Raw genomic sequence first — 19,522 nt, forward strand, 5'->3', positions numbered from 1 at the left:
GCTAGCTGGTCCAGAATCATGATGGTGTTTCTCCTGTTCACCCTCCTTCCCAAGAGATGGGTGCTTTGAAGCTGTGCATTGTGGCATCTTCCTGTTTCCCTCTGGAGACAGATTCATAGTCCTGAATTGTAGGGGTAGGATACCCTAGCTCTTTAAGGGAGTTCATCTTTGAAGAACATATTTTGGGCTTGAACTGTTTAAGCTCTGAGGAATTAGCATCATCATATGTAGCGCATGAAGAAGGCCCCGCATGACAGCCAGGCAGATGCTCTTTTTCCTTTCTCCTCTAAGGGGGCTGGACTGTCAGTTTTTGTCAAAAGCATTTTGTCTTGCTGGGCTGCCTCCTTAATGACCCTTCAGTTAGAGAAAGTAGACCTTTTCCCTTACTGCATCCTGGCTGGTAGAGGTGGTACTGCCCGTCGTGTGGTGGAGGGATGGATTCTATAAGCAAGTGTATTTTGGCCAGTGAGAGTCAGTTGTAGCAGTCTCACAGGGAGAGGGTGGGGAGCCTGAGGTATTGGATTGGAACTTAAGGTATAGATTTTCAGTAGCATAGAAAAGTCAGGAAACCCAGTAATAAATGTGCACATATGTATGTGAATGCTTCTCCCTTTGAAGGCCTGGAGACAGCAGCACTCCTTTTGTAGAAAGCACACTTTCCCACATCTTGGTGTCTAAATATGGTTTTCTCACTGTATGGAAGGCAATTGTGGAGTATAAGTACTGACAGTTTGTTGAGAAGTAAGGACCTATGCAGTCCTATTTTTAAAAAGGATGGATTTATTTTATGAGTGTCTGAATGTATGTATGTGCATCACACATGTGCTCTGTGCCTACAGAGGCCAGAAGAGGGCATCAGATCCTTTGACACTAGAGTCATTGTGTGGAAGTGGAAAGAAACCCGTGTCCATTCAAGGGAAGCAAGTGCCATCTCAGCCTTAAAGTGTCTTAAAGTGTCACCCACTACATAACACTCACAAAAGGAAAGAAAGTAGCTTTACTGTTTGGAATTCTGCCAGATAGTACCTCAGATTAGTAGTATGAGCCCACATTGCCATATCGTAGACAGAGTAAGACATTGTGTTCCACCTGACAGAGTGCAGTTAAGGAGCTCTTGTATAGAGAGGAAATGAGCAATATGTTGAAAATGAACATAACCTAATTGTAAGGGACTATCAAACAAGCACAAATCAAGGAAACAGTACACAAATGAGACAATTTTCAATTGCCATGATCACAAGGAGCAAGGAAGATGAGGGATTCTAAGCATAGTGGAAGGTTCTGGAAGTGGAAGGTCTACTTACTAAATAGACATTATTAGAGAAAGGTCAATGTGGCCTACGAGGTAGGTCATGGTCTTTCTATCAGTGCTACATTCTGGGTTCTGTTATCACAACTGTAACACTTTCATAGCAGAAGGCTGGGGTTTGTAGGAAGTACTTGTCAATCAGCCCTTATAGGCATTGACTCTTTTGTGGTTAGGTGTCCAGGGAAAAGGGTTATTTCTACTGTTGCTGCATCTTTTTGTACGTTTATCAGAATTTACAGAGTAGAGCCAGGCCAAGCCATTCAGTTGTTTGAATAGCTCAGAACTGTTAGCTTATCCCATTTACAGGCTTGACGTCTGCGTTTGCTGGCAGCTGCCCTGCATACCGCTTCCTTTCTGGTCTCTGTCTGTCTGGGGTCAGTGATTACCGTCTGCCGTTTGCACAGTCTTCCATGATCATTACGTCCCCTGTTTCCTGCCTTTGTGGAAATTGTCTCTTTGATTGGAAAGCGTGGCTTACTGAAGTTGCATTGTCACAGTGTAGACAGATTCTGTATTTTAAGTTACTCTGTGTGCTGCTCTCTTGAGTTTACTGATGGGCTGATAAAGCCGTTTCTGTCCCCATCACGTAGCATCTGCTTCAGTTCTGAGCATGTCCCAGGTTTTGAGTTTACTTTAATGATGTGTTTGTATGTGGGTATGTGCACATGAGTGGAGGTGCCCACAGAGACCAGAGGTGTCCGATGTCCTGGAGCTAAGTCACAGGCAGCGATGAGGTGTCCGATGCGGTACTTGGCATCAGAGAACCGGTTGCCAGCCTGAGCTTGTGGTTTAAAGTGCTGGGCCAGTTGGTCGCCTGTCTAAAGAGGGTAGACTTCCCAGAAAGGATGTGCAGGTAGGATAGACGTGCTGGTGTGGCTAATTCAAGAACGTGGTCAGGTCCTAAGTGGTTAGTCCCCAAAGCGTTAGGAGTGAATATTTGGGAAGTGATCTTGGTTTAGAGATTTGTGACTTAGATGGAGTGTGGGGTCTAGCAACAAGGGTCATGGTCACTCATGAATGCCTTTCCCCGAGAGAATTACCTTAAGCTGTCTGAGAATCTGCCTTTCCTCCAGAATACAGAAAAAGAAAACCCTTACTGAAGACGTGGAGCTACTCCACCCTGACATTCCTCCCTACTGAGGCTGAAGTCTGCTGCGGGTCCTGTTCTCCTTGGGTAGGCTAGAGGACAAGCTTCTCTGTGGCAGTCAGACTGACTAATTTTCATATTTCTCGGAATGATCAAGGAAAAGCGCCTTTAACGACCCAGAGTGCTAGTTACACGGCACTCAATGCCACCCACACACGCAGGCTTTTCTGTAGCTATTTTCCTCTAGCTGCTTTTACAGTGTAGGTGGCCTTCTTCGGATTGCTTTTGACAGGAAATTGAACAACCTTTCTTTTTTGGAATAGAATATATTTTACTGCTGGGAGTGGAAAAAACAAACAACAAAAAGAAGTGTTTATGTTTGAAATTTTATTATGAGTTTGATTTAAAGACCAATTTAAGTCCAGGGAAAAGGACATGTGTGCGTGCGTGCGTGCGTGTGTGTGTGTGTGCGCGCCCGCATGTGTGTGTATCCGAAGCGCTTGTGTATGTGCAGGGGTCAGGGTTACATTGCAAATTGGGCGCTGCAGTTCCTGAGTCTCCCTGGAAACAGCTGAGCCTCTGTCCTTCAGGCCTCCTCCTTTTCTTGTTTCTCCTTGGTCAGGAAGTAGGCTTTGACCTGGTCTCCATTTCTGACTCTTGATGGGGCCCTTCCTGTTGTGGAGGTGCGGAGCCTTGTTTCTAGGACCTGAGTTGGTCCTGCTGATGTCATCCTGGCCTTTAGGTTCCACATCCCTCAGTAACACTTGCTGAGAGTCTGGTTCACTCCTTGTCCTGAGGTCTTTGTGGGAGGTCCCACCACCTACCACAGGTTTGCTGGAGCCCCGGACTTTCTGTCCCTTGGGCTGTGAGTGCCTCTGCTCATCTCTGCCTGGGCCCATTTAGCTCTGCCAGCGTATGGTGGTTAAGTCTGACTTAGGCAGTTCATATGCATCACCGAGGATCTGAGGCAAAAATGTCAGCCTTTATTCATACTGGGTCTGCTTTGCTTCATCTGGAAGCCTCATCCAGTTTGGAGGGAACATTTCTTTTGGAATCTGTGTGTTCCTATGTCATATTCTTTTTAAATTGGCATGTTTGTTCTTGTACCATGTGTTTTATCAGTGCTAGTCAGCTGCCAGGCATGCCTTGTTTATGCAGTTAGCTAGTTATAGCTCAGTCCATGAAGACTAGGAAGACAGAGCCTTCGTTTGGGGTGTTAGTGGCTATCTTTCCTCATTCTGTGCGTGTACTCTATCCCACAGAGGCCAGGCTTCTGGAAACGGCATGTCTCCTGTCTGCACTGTGTGACTCAGAACCCCTTCACTGGTTCTTTGTCTCACAGGTTGTGTCTAGAGCTGTGTGTATCTTTCAGCTGTGGCAGCATAGGAAGGGCGCTTGTAGGCCCCTCTTCAGTTCTCTTCTGCTGAGTCATATAATGCTGTGGTTCTCGGGCACATGTCACCTGGGTAAACCTGTTTTGAATGTAAAATTAAAGTAAGTTTAAAAATCTTTTTATGCTTGGTGAATGAAGGATGAGACTCTTACTGTTCAGGACGACAGGCTGGGCAGAGGAAATCCTTGTCTCATCAGGAACTGGGGATTCCATGCGTGAGACTCAGCTCTGGTTATTATTACTGTTTTTAGGCTTCATTCTGTATGACTGGGAAGAGTTTGAAGTAGAGTTTAACCTTGGCAAATGAGGAAAACAATCCTTTTCTGGGAAGCTCTTATGAATATAATTTGATTCAAAGATTTTTGGAGATTGAAGCATTTATTACAAATGGTTAGTACCATGCATGTTGGTGAATACCTTGAGTCCCAGCACTCAAAGGCAGGCAGATTTGGTTAAGTTCCAGGCCAGCCTGGTCTGCATACTGAGATCTAGACTAGCTAGGGCTGCATAGTCAGACTGTCTCGAAAATAACTAAACCAAATCACAGCAAACCAAACAACCCCCTTCTTCTGGTTACTGATATTAGCGTGAACCTTATTTTTTAGTGAGTAATGTATAGAAACATAGCTTTCATAGAAAGTACTTTATGACTGTGGTTGGGAGCTTATCTATCTCAGATGAGCAGTCTTTGGAATTATAGAATTTGGGAGCTAAAGATATGGCTTAGGTTAAAAAGCACTGGCTGCTCTTCCAGAGGACCCAGGTTCAATTCCCAGTCCGCATATGGCAGTTATAGCCAGGGGACCCAGTGTCCTCTTCTGGACTCTGCAGGCACCAGGTACTGAGATAATGACACATGTACAATTAACAAGACACCCACCCAGTGTAAAGCAAGGATGAATTATAGATTTACTGTGGGTGTATGTGTTAGTGTGTTTACATGCGTGTGCACACATGAGAGTGTCAACTTGGTGATGTTCCTCAGGAGCTCTCTACATTGTTTTTGAGATGAGGTCTCAGTGGGACTTATGATTAGGGTAGGCTGACTGGCCAGTGAGTCCATCCATCTGTCTCCCTTCCTTAGTTATGGAAGTACAAGCATATGCCACCATGCCTGACTTTTATGTAAGTGCTAGAGATCAAACTTGGATCCTTATTACTCGGGTAGCAATCACTTTATTGACTGGGTTGTCCCCTCAGCTCCCAGAACTGTAGAAAGTCTAAGTTCTATAAGCCAGAACATCTGTTACTTTAGAAGGAGGTTTCTCAGTCTTATTTATTTCTCCTTTGGGCTAGGGAATTCTTTTGGGGGGGGGGAGCAGGAGTGGGGGAGCTGGTGACAACCCCATGTCCCCTTCTCTAGTTATGACAACTGACAATGTCTCTAGATTGCAAGGTTTCACAGGGCATGGAATTACACCCTGCTGAGAATCTCTGCTTCAGAACAACCCTTTGTGTGGGAGGTGGAGGTGGTTTCCCACAGTTAGGTGGTGGCTGAACTATCAGTGTCTCTTCCTGGCAAACCTTTTACAGGTCCTGGGCCTGAGTTCCTCCTGGTGTTCTGAACTGGTTGCCTGGGGTGTAGCCCTAGAATATCAAATGTCTGTCTAGTCAGGTTTAAGTGTAGGTTCTTTGTGTAAAAGTGGTTGTTGGTTAGCCTATGTTTATTAAAGTGCATAAAGTTCCACATAAAGATTGAAATTAAAAGAAGCTTTGGATTAGAATTATTTTTTTTTTTTTTTTTTTGGTTCTTTTTTTCGGAGCTGGGGACTGAACCCAGGGCCTTGCGCTTCCTAGGTAAGCGCTCTACCACTGAGCTAAATCCCCAGCCCCTTTTGGATTAGAATTTTATTAATACTATATTTTGATTGTTTACTTACTGTGAGGTAGTTGCATATTTTCTAAAAATTGAAAATAGCTATTATACTAAAGCTTACAATTATTTTAATTTAGATTTCGGGAGATTGCCACAATTTGGACTCACAAGCAAGATTCACTCCAAGCTTTCAGAGGGCATGAGGTACGTAGGTGGATTCAGCATCAGTTCCTGTTGAAGAGAAATGTCCCTTACACTGGTTTACCAGGCTGCTACTTACTTTGACTTACCCAGTGTGTGTTTCCCCTTTGCCATTTTCCTGTTGATGAGTAGCCATGAAAAAGCAGATGGTGTGAAAGCCCACCCAGTTCCAGTCACTGACTTCTGAGCAGTACTCTCCTTGTTACAGTGTTGTTAGGGCCAGAGCTCAGGCCCTGGCTATCCCAATGGGTCAGGGTACATTTCTGTTTTTCATAGGTCACCTAAGCAGACACTTAATAGTGAGAAATAGAAAAAGGAGACTCCGTGGCCACAGTGGGAAGAGGAATAGTAAAAGCCACCCAGTGGCCCCCACCCCTTGTCTAAGCCTATCTGCATCGGACTCCGTGAGGATTAGGTTAAACAGATCATAAGGGTTTCATGAGTAAGTAGGCCGAGTCAAGGGGGGCCTGCTTATCCTTGTGTGGCTTCAGTTTCTCCCGTGAGATGGTCTGATGAGTTGTGAGAACTGTGTGAGACAGGGTCCGACTGTCTTTCTTCTCCTCCAAGACTCTGGGAACCGACTGTTGTCTCAGTGGTCTGATAGCCTAAGCTGCAGGGGTTTCTCCTTAGATGTCTTGTCTCTTGCAGGATGGTCGTGTTGACAGTCAAAATAGTTTAAGTTTTCCCCCTGGTTATTTAGGCTGCTTAGGTTTCTATTATATGCTTCTGTTTCTGTTCATGATCGATAACGCTGAGATACGTCATGATAGATATGTCTTCTCCATTTTTCTTACGTTTTGATGTGGTGTTTCTGTTTCAACCCTGTTTTGAGCAAGACTGTGCTATTGAGTTCACACCGTACAATTAGAAGCACTCAGTGTATGAGCAGTGTCTGAGTGGTGGCCGGCTCGCTCCCTTCCCGGGACATCGTGTGCTGCCATTCACCTTCATTTTTAATTTTACAATATGCATTCATAGTGTCAGAAAATTGTCAAGACAGAAAGAAGAAATCACCCACAAACTCCAACCTGTAATGTATCCCCTATATTTATAACTATAGCCTGGAATTTTTTTTTTTTTTTTTTTTTTTTTTTTGGTTCTTTTTTTCGGAGCTGGGGACCGAACCCAGGGCCTTGCGCTTCCTAGGTAAGCGCTCTACCACTGAGCTAAATCCCCAGCCCTGCCTGGAATGTTTTTGATTTCTTAGTTCCTTGTATACCAAACTCTTGTTTCTTTTTACAGAAGTCAAAACACATTGACTAGGTCTGATCTTGGTCATAAGTGTGAGTGCTTTGGCTTGGCTTCTGTTTTCTCCCCTCTGCTGGAAACAAGATGCTTTGTAGTCCTCTGTGAATGTGGCATTTTTATTGTGTTTAACGTTTTCTCAGTAGTCAGAATATCTTCGTTGTTGGTGGCACACACCTTTAGTCCTAATGCTTGGGAGGCAGAAGCAGGTGGATCTGAGTTCGAGGCCAACCTGGTATACAGATCGAGTTCCAGGACAGCCAAAGTTACACAGAGAAACCCTGTCCAAAAGAAAAGAAAAAAAAACCAAAAAAGAATTTAGTTCTGTGGCTTTTATCAATTCGTGCATGGCACTGTGGTTTTATTGTGAGTGGAATAAAATTCTCAAATGTTGCAATTAGAAATATTTCAGAAACTCTTATTACTTATTACCTAGAGATCACAGAATCTTATTTTAAATGAATTTTGACATGGGAGAGTTAGAATTTTTAAAAGGAATATGTATGTTTAAGAAAATAAAAAAGTTGAGATTTAGAGATGAAGGGTAGTTAACTCATCAGATGATGCCATGTGCACACGTCAGTGTGTGGTGTTGGAGTTGGATTTACAAAGGAATGCAACATGAGCCTGTGGGTGTAAAGCTCGCCAGGATGCACTACAGAATACCAGGTAGATGTGTAAGAACCATCATGGGGAGTTAGCTTATTTTGTGGGTCCCCTGTAGAAATTTTACTAGATTAATAAAATCTTTAGTTGAACACCTGCTCCTCTCAGAATAAGCATAGGTTTATTCTAATATTTCTGTGACTATTCTAGCCTTTAGGTTAGTTGTGGAAGGAGGATGGTGTATTGAAAAGGAACCCCGACCCAGAGTGAAGGAGGCACTTTTTCAATGTCCCAGAGCTACCATAAGTTAAATTCTCAAATTCAGACCAACCGAGTGTTTTGGTTATATAGGTCTCTGACTAGTGCTGAAAAAGACCTTGAGAATTTTCTTATCTGCTGTTTGTTATAAGAAAAATTGCCTAAGGGGTCAGCCCTTCTGGGTGACTAGGTCCAGGAGGCAGCCAGGGTTATCCGTGCATCTCACCTCTGAGAACCTTTGTTCAGAGCGTATGGTGCCCAAGAGCCCGCTGGGTAATTGGAGCACCACTTTCAAAGCAGCCCTCTATTTCTGACTTTCCTTGAATTTCAGGAGAGGAACTAGAGAATGCTTATCTTTAAAAGTGTCTTTAAGCACTCAGCATACCGCTAGGCTACATTTTCATGGCCATTCCTAGTCTCATATTTAATAGTGGTGGAATTTAAGAAGTTTTAGATCTCTGAAATTTTTAGCCACTTGAAAAGTTCATTCTTTGGTTATTTTTATTTTTATTATTATTATTTTATTAATTACACATCTCAGAAACTCTTTTCCAAAAACAGCATCTTTGGAGCCTCAGGAGTTGCTGAAAGTTGAAGCAGGAATGTCCATGATGGCAGCCTGCAACTGTGGTGCTGAGGGGAGGAGGAAAACCAGAGCAGGCTGCCCCATATCTGTGCATTCCTCCACCACGGTTCCAGAGAGCCAGTGTGAGCCTCTGAGATGGATGGCATCCGTGCTGAAATATACAGCTTTCCCTCCATCTGCTTTCTCCTGATGGTGCCAACTGTATATTGCGTGTACATTGTCACAGGCATTGTCAGCACATCAACTGTGTACATTGCATTTATGTTGTGGTAGGAGTCGTCAGCACACCAGAAATGGTTTAAAGCATAGCTTTTATGTAGATGTCCTGCCATTTTATTTATTCATTTGTTTGTTTATTTATTTATTTGAGACACATTTCAGTCAGCTATGTAGCCTAGGCTGGTTTTGGACTCATGGTAAGCCTTCTGCTGTAGTCTCCTGAGTCTTGAGGTTACAGATATGAACCAACTAAATCTAGGTTGCATCCCATCTTTTTATATAAGGGACTTGTGTATGTGGGTGTTGGAATCTGTGGGGCCCTGGAATCAGCCTTCCCACAGGTACCAGGAGTCTCTGATTTTCACCTTCATCTTGGAAACTGTTTGTTCTATTGCTGTGATGAGACACCATGACCAAGTCAGCTTATAAAAGTGGATGTTTAGTAGGTCCTACAGTTTCAGAGACTTCCAGTTCATGTTCACCACAGTGGGGAGCATGGCAGCAGGCAGGCAGGTGCTGGAGAAAAGCTAGAGAACGCTTCCTGGGGGGAGGGGGAGCTAACTAAGAATGGCCAGCCAGGGCTTTTGAAACCTCAAAGCCTACCACCAGTGGCACATCTGCAAGGCCACACCTCTTAGCCTTCCTGGTGACATTCTCATTCAAATTACCATATCTTATTGTATTTTAAACTTCATCCTTTTTCTTTGGCTTCTTCTCTACTATCGAAGTATGCATTTCCTGCCTTTCCTCTGCTATGCTCCATAAGGAAAACTAGTTAATAAAACGTGCCCAGGACAGCTTTAGCAGACCCTTTCATCTAGTGAGAGCTGGGAAGCCAAGGCCCGTCCTTTAGACTGAACTGCTTAGTTTAATAACCAGAACCACTAACAACCAGAACCACGGACACCTAGGTTGCTTGTCTTAGCATCAACATTGGAGGATGCTGGTGTGGTCTGTCTGCTAAGTCTAGGTGGAGCCGTGGTTTTCAACCTGTGTGTTAGGACCCCTGTGTGGGGAGTGTTGAACAACCATTTATAGGGGTTGCACATCAGATGTTTACATTACAATTTATAACAGCAAAATTACGGTTATGAGGTAGCAATGAAAATAATTATAGTTGGGGGTCACCACAACTTGAAGAACTGTATTAAAGGGTCACAGTTGAGAACCACTGAAGTAGAGCTTCTTTTGGGGTGTGTCTCCTTACTGAGTTCTCCTTAGAAAGCAGGAGAGGAATGCTCTCTGCCCTTCTGAGTGTGGCTTTTCTAGTGAGGGGCTATCTGAAGCAGTGGCCTGCCTGTAGTAGGCCTCGCCCAAGCTACAGAACCTTGTGTTGTGTCTGTATTTACATAGATTATCACTCTTCTCTTATTAAAATTATTCGTGAGCACTATTATTCTAGAATTGAATTGGGTAAGCATGCCTTTTTCTTTCCCTTTAAAAGCATCTTTGATATATTCCTTGTAAATACTCAGCCAGAAAGAAGCATTAAATGTATAATGCTTGATGACTAAGACTGAATTCTGTGCTTTATATAGGAAAACTTTCTCGCAGGTTTCCTGAGTGTTGTCTTCTGCTCTGTGTTTTTCCTTCCTTAGATGGAGTCAGGTTTCCTAAGTGGAGGTTGTTTAAGTGCCCTTTTATTTCACGTCACTTATTTACATTCCAGCCATCTGCCTCTAGGGAGAGAATGGTCAGGGAAGCTCAAAACCCACCAGGAAGGGATAACATTGATCACTTTTTCCTTAGAGCACATTTACTAGACCCTGTCCTTACTGAAGAGTGTTTATAACATTAAAAGGCATGCAGAGGCTGTGCTGCTGTAACACAGGAGAGTGGGGACATGTGGTTTTTTGTTGTTTTTTTTTTTTTTTGAAAAATGGCTCAGTCAGTTGATATCCAGAACACACATTTAGAAAGTACACTTGTAATCCTAGTGTTAACGGAGGTGAAGACAGGCATATTCTTGGGACTCCCTGGTCGTCAGTGTAGCCTAATAGGTGAGCTCTGTGTCCCAGGGAGAGACCTATCTTAAAATGCTGGCTCTTGAGGAAAGGAGCTACCCTGGAAGTTGGCTGCCATGTGATGCCATGTGCCAACACACGGACAGACAGACAGACGGACACACACACACATTCTCTCTCTCTCTCTCTCTCTCTCTCTCTCTCTCTCTCTCTCTCTTGCTGTTTTGTGGAAGGCATGGACAGAACAGGGAAGTAAGTTTTGATGGCACATTCTTTAGGCATTTCTTGGTCTTAGGTATGAGCTGGCAGGAGACTCAGTCTGAGATGATGTCGCCTTGCTGTGTCAGCAGCACAGAGAGCATTGCTTGGAGTTGCTCCACAGCTGTGGAGTTGGCTGTCACCTGTTACTTTTCGTCCTCCCTGTGCCCTGTGAGTTCCTTATCACCAACAGATGAGAATAGATGTTTATATCCAGCAGATTTCCCCTCAGCTGAGACTGGATCTGGTACACAAACAAGGTTTTGAATATTCTGAATATTATGCTCCCCTTTGTGAAGACTTGGTAATGTTCCTTCAGTAAGCCAGTCAAATTGCACTGAAGGTCCAACAGATGCAACCTGAGGTGAACAAGACAAGGCTTTGTTACTTAAATGATAATAATCTGAATTATTGAGGGTGGGTAGTCAGTAGCAAAGGGCTGACTATAGAAGCCGCTTCTCTGTGCCTGTGAATGACTGACTGGCCTTGAGTGTGGTGTGCCCCGGCTCACATTTACTGTCACTGCTGTTGCCCTTTTCTCTTGTCAGGACTAGCTCATGTGCACTAAATTCTTTTCTAATCTTATGTTCTAGAGAACATAAGAACAGAGAGTAGTTTCTCACAGCTTAACCATACTCTGCTCACAGCAGTTCTTGGTCACAGGACTTTGAGCTACTCTGTCTTGTGGTCTTCGGCGTGCTGTCTGCTTAAAATATTTGCCACTCATTTGGGTGGGGTTGGAGAGATGACTATACTGTACTTTTATTCCCTTCCTCCCTTCCTCTCTTCAGGGTCCAGGCTGTCCTTTAACTCAGGGTGTCTCCTTTTCTCACTCTTGGCTTTCCTTTCCTGTTATCTAGTAAATTTGGAATTTCCATGCTGGACATGGTGGCTCCTGTCTGTAATTCTAGCACCCAGAAAACTTAAGCAAGAGCCCTGCAAGTTCTGGGATACAGAGTGAGTCCTTGTTTCAGAAGAATGGGAGGGAGGGAGGGAGAAAGGGAGAGAGACGGGGAGGTAAGAAGTAAAAAAAAAAAAAGTTGAAAATTCTGAAGAGCTTGTATCTTGTGGATATAGGCAGACTAGACGAGAGTAGGAAGTGTGCAGGACTCACAACTGTCTCCTTCTGCCTCTACATATCCACAAAGGGTGGTGTACAAAAGTATCGGCTTCTGGAAAGTCAGAACATCAAGTGCCAGGTGCAGGTATCGAGAAGCTTGGCTTTCCTGATTCTTCCGGAGTCAGAGGGCTCAGGAAGCCTGAGTAGCAGGGAGTGAGCTTCAAACCTACCCTTTTTTGTTTTCTGTTTTGTTTTGTTTTTGAGACAAGTTCAATGGCCTTGATTTGCTTGGTGCTTGCTCTGTAGCCCTCAGTGCCCTAGACATTACTGCAGTGCTTGCTGCCTTTTCCCTTCTTAAGACACAGTGGCTGGAAAACCCTTTTAATGTGTCAGTCTGTAAGTACAGTGTATATAGGGAGGGACGTCGTGAGTGTCTTTGGCAATGTCTTAAGTAACTTCCATGGATATCATACGTGAATGCTGGGTACCATCTGAGGGAAACCAGGCCATGGTGAGGACTTGTTTATCTCGGGAGGACAGCTTTGCTGTTCTTGTTAGGGAAGATTTTTAAAGCATGAGAATTTAGTGATCAGTGCTGTAGACTTGAAGGAAATCACTGGTCACATGGGCCTGCACATGTGTAGGGTGGGCTTCTTGGAGGAGGAGGCACCTCCTGAAACACTGTTGTCCACAGTAGCTTCCTAACTAAAAGGTGTTGTGAGTACTCGGGGTAAGCTTTTGAAAGCTGAGGTAACTAATCATGGCTGCCGAGATGCAGTAAACTCCATGTTTTAGGAGGAACTCTTTCTATTAAAAAAAAAAAAAAAAAGCTGTCACTACAATTAACATTGGACCCTTTTTTGTTATTTAAAGGTTTTTTTGTTTATTTTTTTTCTAGTCAGTTGGTCAGTAGGTTTGAGAAATTAGTTAAGTTAACATTTATCTAAAGTTTCTGCAGGGTTGGTGAGCAGGGAGGTGAAAGTGCTCGTGTCGGCCCTTGCCTCCTGGAGGATTACTCCACAAAAGGCCTCCTGACTTCTGCAGACATTCACCTGGACTGCACATGTCTGAGAGCAGACGCAGGCCGGCTCCCACCACAGGGGAAGCAAGCTCTTAAGGAGTAAAGGAAACCACGGTTTCAGTTCAGGATGCCAGGTCCGTTTGTAGTGTTTCTGAGCTAGTCCCTCTTTCAGTTACTAGGAAGGTTTGTTTACCCCTGGAAAAAAGGAATATTTGTGTAGGGATCGCATGATTCATGATAAGTTCCCTAGCACAGAGCTTCACAGGTTCATTTACGGATTTGTGTCAGCTGTGATTTGGCTTTATTTCTTGCATTTTGTAAACTGTCAGAACCTTATCAGATACAACTTATAAGTATTTTCTCCCATTCTGTGGGCCATCTTTTTACTCTGTTGGTAGTCTTTCAAAGCTGAGTTTTTATGAGAAACTTCATGTCTTAATTTTCTCCTTCTGTCTTGTCAGAGGTCATTGCAAAATCCCATGCTGTGAAGTGATGACCTTTTTCTTTTATAATTTCATTTATTATTTTTATACTTCAGATTTTATTCCCCTCCCAGTCCAACCCCAAGGATTTCACATCCCATACCCCCCCACCCCTGCCAACAAGAATGTCCCCACCCCACTCACCCACCAGAACTCTAAACTTCCTGGGGCATGCAGTCTCTTGAGGGTTAGGTGCATCTTCTCTGACTGAACCAAGACTGGGCGATCCTCTGCTGAATATGTGTTGCGGGCCTCATCTCAGCTGGTGTATGCTGCCTAGTTGGTGATCCAGTGTCTAAGAGATCTTGGGATCCAGGTTAATTGAGACTGCTGGTCCTCCTACAGGGTTGCCCTCCTCCTTAACTTCCTCCAGCTTTTCCCTAATTCAACAAGAGGGGTCAGCAGCTTCTGTTCATTGGTTGGGCGCACACATCTGCATCTGACTCTTTCAACTGCTACTTGGATCTTTTGGAGAGCAGTCGTGATAGGTCCCTTTTTGTGAATGCCCCATAGCTCCAGTAATGGTGTCAGATCTTGGGGCCTCCCCTTGAGCTGGAGGAGCCCACTTTGGGCCTGTCACTGGACCTTCTTTTCCTCAGGCTCTTCTCCATTTCCATTCCTACATTTCTTTCAGACAGGTAGAACTATGGGGATGACTTTTTTTCTTCTGGGAGTTTTTCAGTTTGGGGTTTTGCTCATATATCTTTGACATACTTTAAGGTTTTGCATATAAAGTTCCCATTTTAGAGTTTTGCATTTACATCTTTTGACATACTTTAAATTAGGTTTTGCATGTAAAGTTCCCATTTTATTGTGTGGCATGCAGAGAGTCATTTCCCCCGTAGCATGAGTTGAATGAGACTATCGGGATGACCTCAGCAGTCTTGCTGAGTTCTCTGACCTTATCTTTGAGGGTTTGCTCTGGTTCTGGGTTCTCTCTGCTGGTTTATGTCTGCCTGTATGCTATAACTGCACTGTTTTGATTACTGTAGCTCTCTAATGTAGTTTGATACTAGCAGGTGTGGTGCGTCCCCTCATACTCGTCAGGGCAGAGTTCTCAGCTCACTTTGGCTATTGGTTTCCTGGAACTCCATTTTAGGAGTTTTGGGTAGAAAGTGTCCTAGAGTTTGGACAAGGATTGGATTATATCTGTAGATTGCTTCAGGCAGTATGGCATCATGACAGCTACGTCGTCTGTGCACGCCGGAGGGAGGACTTCTCTTAGGTCTTCTCCAGCTTTTGTCATAGTTTCCTTTGAACTCAGTATGGCTAGAATTGGGTTTGCAGTGTTCTTTCCAGATGCTCACTGTATAGGGGGTCACAGCTCAGTTTTGCACCCAGCCAAGTATCTGAATTCATGTATGAGTTCAGTTTTATTTTTGTGGCCTCTTTTGGACTTTGCATCTAATATCTGTAGATATAGACGGGTTTAGTTTTTCTTTCCCAGCTTGAATGTCTTGTTTCTTTTTCTCAGCTGAATGCTCTGGTTAGACTTTCCGATACTGTAGTGGGTAGAAGTAAGGCCGTGGCAGTCACATCCGCACCTTGTTTCTGGTCTCTGAGGAAATGCTTTATCATCACTGAGCGTCATTGTGAGTTTTCATGACTCAATTATGTTGGGCACTTTTCTTCTATTGTTAGTTTGTTCCTGTTTTCATTGTGAGGAGGTGTGTGTGTGTGTGTGTGTGTGTGTGTGTGTGTGTGTGTGTGTGTAGGTGTTTCATTGGTTCGTGTTGATGTGGTGTCTAACAGATTGATTTGCATGTACACTGTACACTGTACATTCCAAGAATAATTTCCACTTGGCTCCTGTCTATAGTCCTGTTAGGATGCCGCTCAGTTCAGTTCACTTGTGTGTCCCTGACGGTCCTTGTTCTTGGTGCCCATTAGAGCTACTGGCCTATGTAGGTTTCTTACAATGTTGCTTGGAGCAACATTGACATCAAGAGGACATGGGCCTTTTAGGATGTATTCAGAGGTGACCCTTCTCTCCAGGCTTTTGAAAGCTTGAGGACTGACTTTCTTTTAAATGTTCACCCAGAAAACTAGTTAGTTCAGAACCTTTTTTTTGCCAGGTTTTTGGCTCTGGTCTCCCCTTTTTGCTAGTTACCAGCCCGTGAAGCTTATGTTTCTTCATGGTGCAGTTTTGGTACGTTTTTGTGTTTCTAGAAATTTGTCCACTTAATGTAAGTTATTCTACTTGCTAGCTTTCTTACAGCCCCTTTGTTTCTGTGGACTCAGTGACAAACAGTCCCCACTCTGTCGTGATTTTAGTAACTGTGAACCTTTCCCACTGGTGAGTTCTACTCTCTTCCTCTCCCCCAGAATAAACTTTTGGTCTCTGCTTTTTCTTGTTGTTTTTCCTTCTCTTTGTTCTTTTTATTCCTGCTTCCATCTCTTCTTTTTCCCTTCCTTGCTTCTGTTTAGTTTCTTGTCTTTCTGGTTCTATAATTTATAGTTAGTTCAGTGATTTGGGATTCCCTTTATATGGAAGAGTTCACTGCTGTGCCTTTCTCCTCAGCCCTGTCTCTGCCGTAATACCGTGTGTTTTGAAATGTTGTATTTTGTTCTCTTGGTTTGGTTGGCTGTTTACTAGTGTATTGCTCAATACTGATGATTTTATGATTTTTCTGGTTTTATTCCTGTAACCAACTTCTAACTTCTTTTTGCTGTGGTTGGGGAAGATACTTTACAACATATTTAGCGTTTACAGTGTGTTGAGACTTCATGGTGTGGCTGTGGTTTATCCTGGACAGTGCTAGAGAAGAGTGCCCATGCCTAGCCTGCTGGTTAGTGTTCTGTTTGCAGTGGGTGTAGCTGGTTGCTGGTGCCTCATTCTCTGTTCAGTTCTATTTAGTGTTGAAAGTAGAGCATTAAAGTCAGGACTTGCTGGAGAGCCAGTCGTTGTTTTCAGGATTTTAAAGTCGTTTGGTGATCTGCCATTAGATACACAAAGCTTGCCGCTGTGCTTTTTTATTTCCCTGTATGTGCAGCTGCATGTGAGTGTCTTCTTAGTCTTCCCTCCCCTTGCAGTCCCGGCTCTCAATCCAAGAACTTTGGGAGTGTTAGGCAAACATTCTGTCTCTGAGTTACACATCTCTAAGTTCTAATTTTTAAATGTCCAGTTTCTGTCTGTCCTATGAGGGAACAAGAAAGATCAAAGTGTATGTGTGCTGGCCTTTTAAAGGCTTTCAGTCACTTCAGCTGTGAGAAGAAAGGCTTGCAATTATGGTGAACGTTTCCACAGCAAGTGGCCTGTACCTGTTCCTCTGATGCAAGCACCTCCCAACACACACTACTCTGTGAGAGCCTCACATGCCAGCATCACTAGCCTAAGGACTTCTTTAGACTTTTGGAACTCAACTCTGGCCACATCAGGATTGGTGACTTTGAAGCTGAAAAGAATCTCTGTATTGGCCAGTTTAGTGAAATCTAGTTGGAGGCTTCATCGAGGATATTGTAGCATAGGTTAAGAATGGGGTTTAGAAGAGAGTCACTCATAACTTGAGTGGAAGAATGTGCCTCACAGGGTTGGGGAGTGACGGAGACCTACAAGGGTAGCCATGGGCTTCTGGAGAGGGCGGCAAGCAGTTACTGTCTGTCTCAGTGTTAGCTCCGCCTTCCCTTTAACTCAACTAGAAGGTTACATTTCAGAAGGTTGCTAAGACCATGTGTTTCCTTCTCTCTCTCTTTTGCTAAGGGGTTGTGTACGCGCCGATGTGTGTACGTTCACTTTTGCACGTGTGCACATAACAGCTCTCTGAAGATACTCTGGGTGAATTATAATCTGATAAGATTAAGCCAGAAGCCATGCAGGCTGACTAAAGGGCAGTAAGGTTCCTACATAACTGTGGTTTTATGGCTGGACGACAGAGTGGCCTTAAGCTCTTTGGTAATTGTTCTGGAATTTTTGCTTTACTGCTGGTAACCACGTGGACTGGATCTCACAGGGAGTGAATCTTATTCATGACTACCAAATATTCCTCAGTCTTCTTGCCCCCATGACATTTGGCCTAGCTAGGAACAAGGGTGCACTGCCTGGACAGCACAGGCAGAGGTCTTGAGAAGGTGCCATAGGGGCATGAGATGATACTGACCAAAACTCACCACAGTGTACTACTGCCTGGGCCTTCTCCCCGCAGGTGATGCCAGTACTCCAGATGCGTCACACACATTCTGTCGCTGTGGTTGTCCCTGGTTAGGAACAGACCCTCCATACCACCTACTCTTCATCTTTCAGAAGTCTGGGTTTGTTTTTGTTTTACTTGTAGACCTGTTATCTTTATTTCACCGTTTCTTTAATCTTGGATTCGTTTAGTTAACCCTGCAAGTTCTTAGGAGATGCTAAAAGAAGTTTAAACAGAGGCAGACCTTGTGTCTGTGTGTGGTAAGTCCTAGCTTACATTCACCTTTCCCTCCAGCTGTTCTGCTTGTTCTCCACATACCAACATGTTGATCTGACTTTTTAATTTTTATTTATAATTAAAAGCTTTGGGTTCCTGTACCTCAAAAGCCTAATATAATTGAGGTCATATGTAATGTCTGCACATTTTCTTTCGCTGATGTTTGGAGACCTGTTCGTGGTATATAAACCTAGTGCAGCCAGCATTCCACTTTGGATTTGCTTTCACGTGAGTTCTGGACCTGACTTTAGAGGGCGAGGCAGAGCACGTTCTCTGATCTCCAGGGCCAACCGAAGTAACCTCATTTAGAGTGTGTGCCTAGGAGGCTGTGCTGGCCACAGGTCGTTCTTGATTTTAGTGCACCTGAGCTTCGGAAGGCTCTTCCAGGGCAGACTGGTCTGTTCTAAGGCCCGAGGAATGTGCTGTGTGACCAGTGCTACCTCATTACCCACACACAGGATTAAGTGAAAGTTCCTGCTGGGGCAGGAAGGACAGGCGCCTTGTAAGTCTCCTTTAAAGGACTCTTGGTCTTAGAGTAAAGCATTGAATGACATCTCTTTCTTTTGAATGGTCATCTGTCATGACAGGAAAGACTTCTTTCTTCTTTTTGATTGCTTAAGAGAATAAAAACGCAATACCTGGTAGATGGCATTCAGAAGCTTCAATGTTTGAGATGGTCGGTTTTCATCTGCCACGTTTGATTCCACAATTGTAATCCTGTCTATTCCCAAGCTCCTCAAACCCTCTAGTTAGAGCTCTTAGCAAAGTTCTGAGCTGTACTCCATTTACAGTCACATGGGGCGCTGAGGCCCTGCAGGGCAATGAGAACAAGGAAGGCTGGCTGTGAGGTGGTCAGGGCCAGAGGGACTGTCTAGTGCAAACAGCCTTAGAATTGGCAGAGCAGTACATGTGGAGTAATGTGGAAAACAAAATGAAGACAGCACGTGGAGGCAGACATTCTATGGGAGCCCATAGAAGATGCCACGCTGTTCACAGCAGTCTCCTGCTGCTGGTCCTGGGTGTGCAGAGTCCTCTCTTGTGACTTTTTAAAAAATAGCAGTGACAGCTCTTGCACAGGCCATCTCTTTGTGGTACCTTTCTTTCCTTGGAACATATTTATTTCCTCAAGAAGGCATTCTTAAGTTTCACCTTTGTAGATAGCTGAATTATGTCATTCACTGTGAAAATCTTGTCTTAGTTACTATTCATTGCAGTAAAGAGACACCATGACCAAGGCAGCTCTTATAAGAGAAAGCATTTAACTCATCAGTGTAATACTTGGTGAGTGTCACATTCAGAAGCACCAGTGTTTGAAATGGTCAGCTTTCCTTTGCTACGTTTGCTTCAGCAGCTGCTATCCTGTCTTTCTCCCAGCTTGCTTACCACTTCAGAGGCTTATTCGTCCACTACCAATAAGTGGACATGGCCCCAGGCACGACAGGAATGGCTCTACAGAAGTAATTGAGAGCTACATTCTGATCTGAAGGCAGAGAGGTGGGGGAGGTGTGTGTGGGGGTGAGGGGGTGGGGGTTGGGGGGTGAGGGGTGTCCTGGCATAGGACTTTTGAAACCTGAAGCCTGCCTTCAATGAAACACTTCCTTGAACAAAGCATAC

At 44.1% G+C, this 19,522-nt stretch overlaps 2 protein-coding genes across 5 annotated transcripts in view; both read left to right on the forward strand.

Moving 5' to 3' along the window:
* LOC148005380 (uncharacterized) overlaps window positions 1-19,522 on the forward strand; it is a 168,564-nt gene that overhangs the window by 56,600 nt on the left and 92,442 nt on the right. The window lies entirely within an intron of this gene.
* Sipa1l1 (signal-induced proliferation-associated 1 like 1) overlaps window positions 1-19,522 on the forward strand; it is a 279,472-nt gene that overhangs the window by 56,533 nt on the left and 203,417 nt on the right. The window contains 1 exon segment of the mRNA NM_001389245.1: window positions 5,743-5,809. The gene's annotated coding sequence lies outside the window, so the exon portion shown is untranslated.

Source organism: Rattus norvegicus, chromosome 6, assembly GCF_021556685.1.
Source record: "Rattus norvegicus strain SHRSP/BbbUtx chromosome 6, alternate assembly SHRSP_T2T, whole genome shotgun sequence".
Taxonomy (NCBI): domain Eukaryota; kingdom Metazoa; phylum Chordata; class Mammalia; order Rodentia; family Muridae; genus Rattus; species Rattus norvegicus.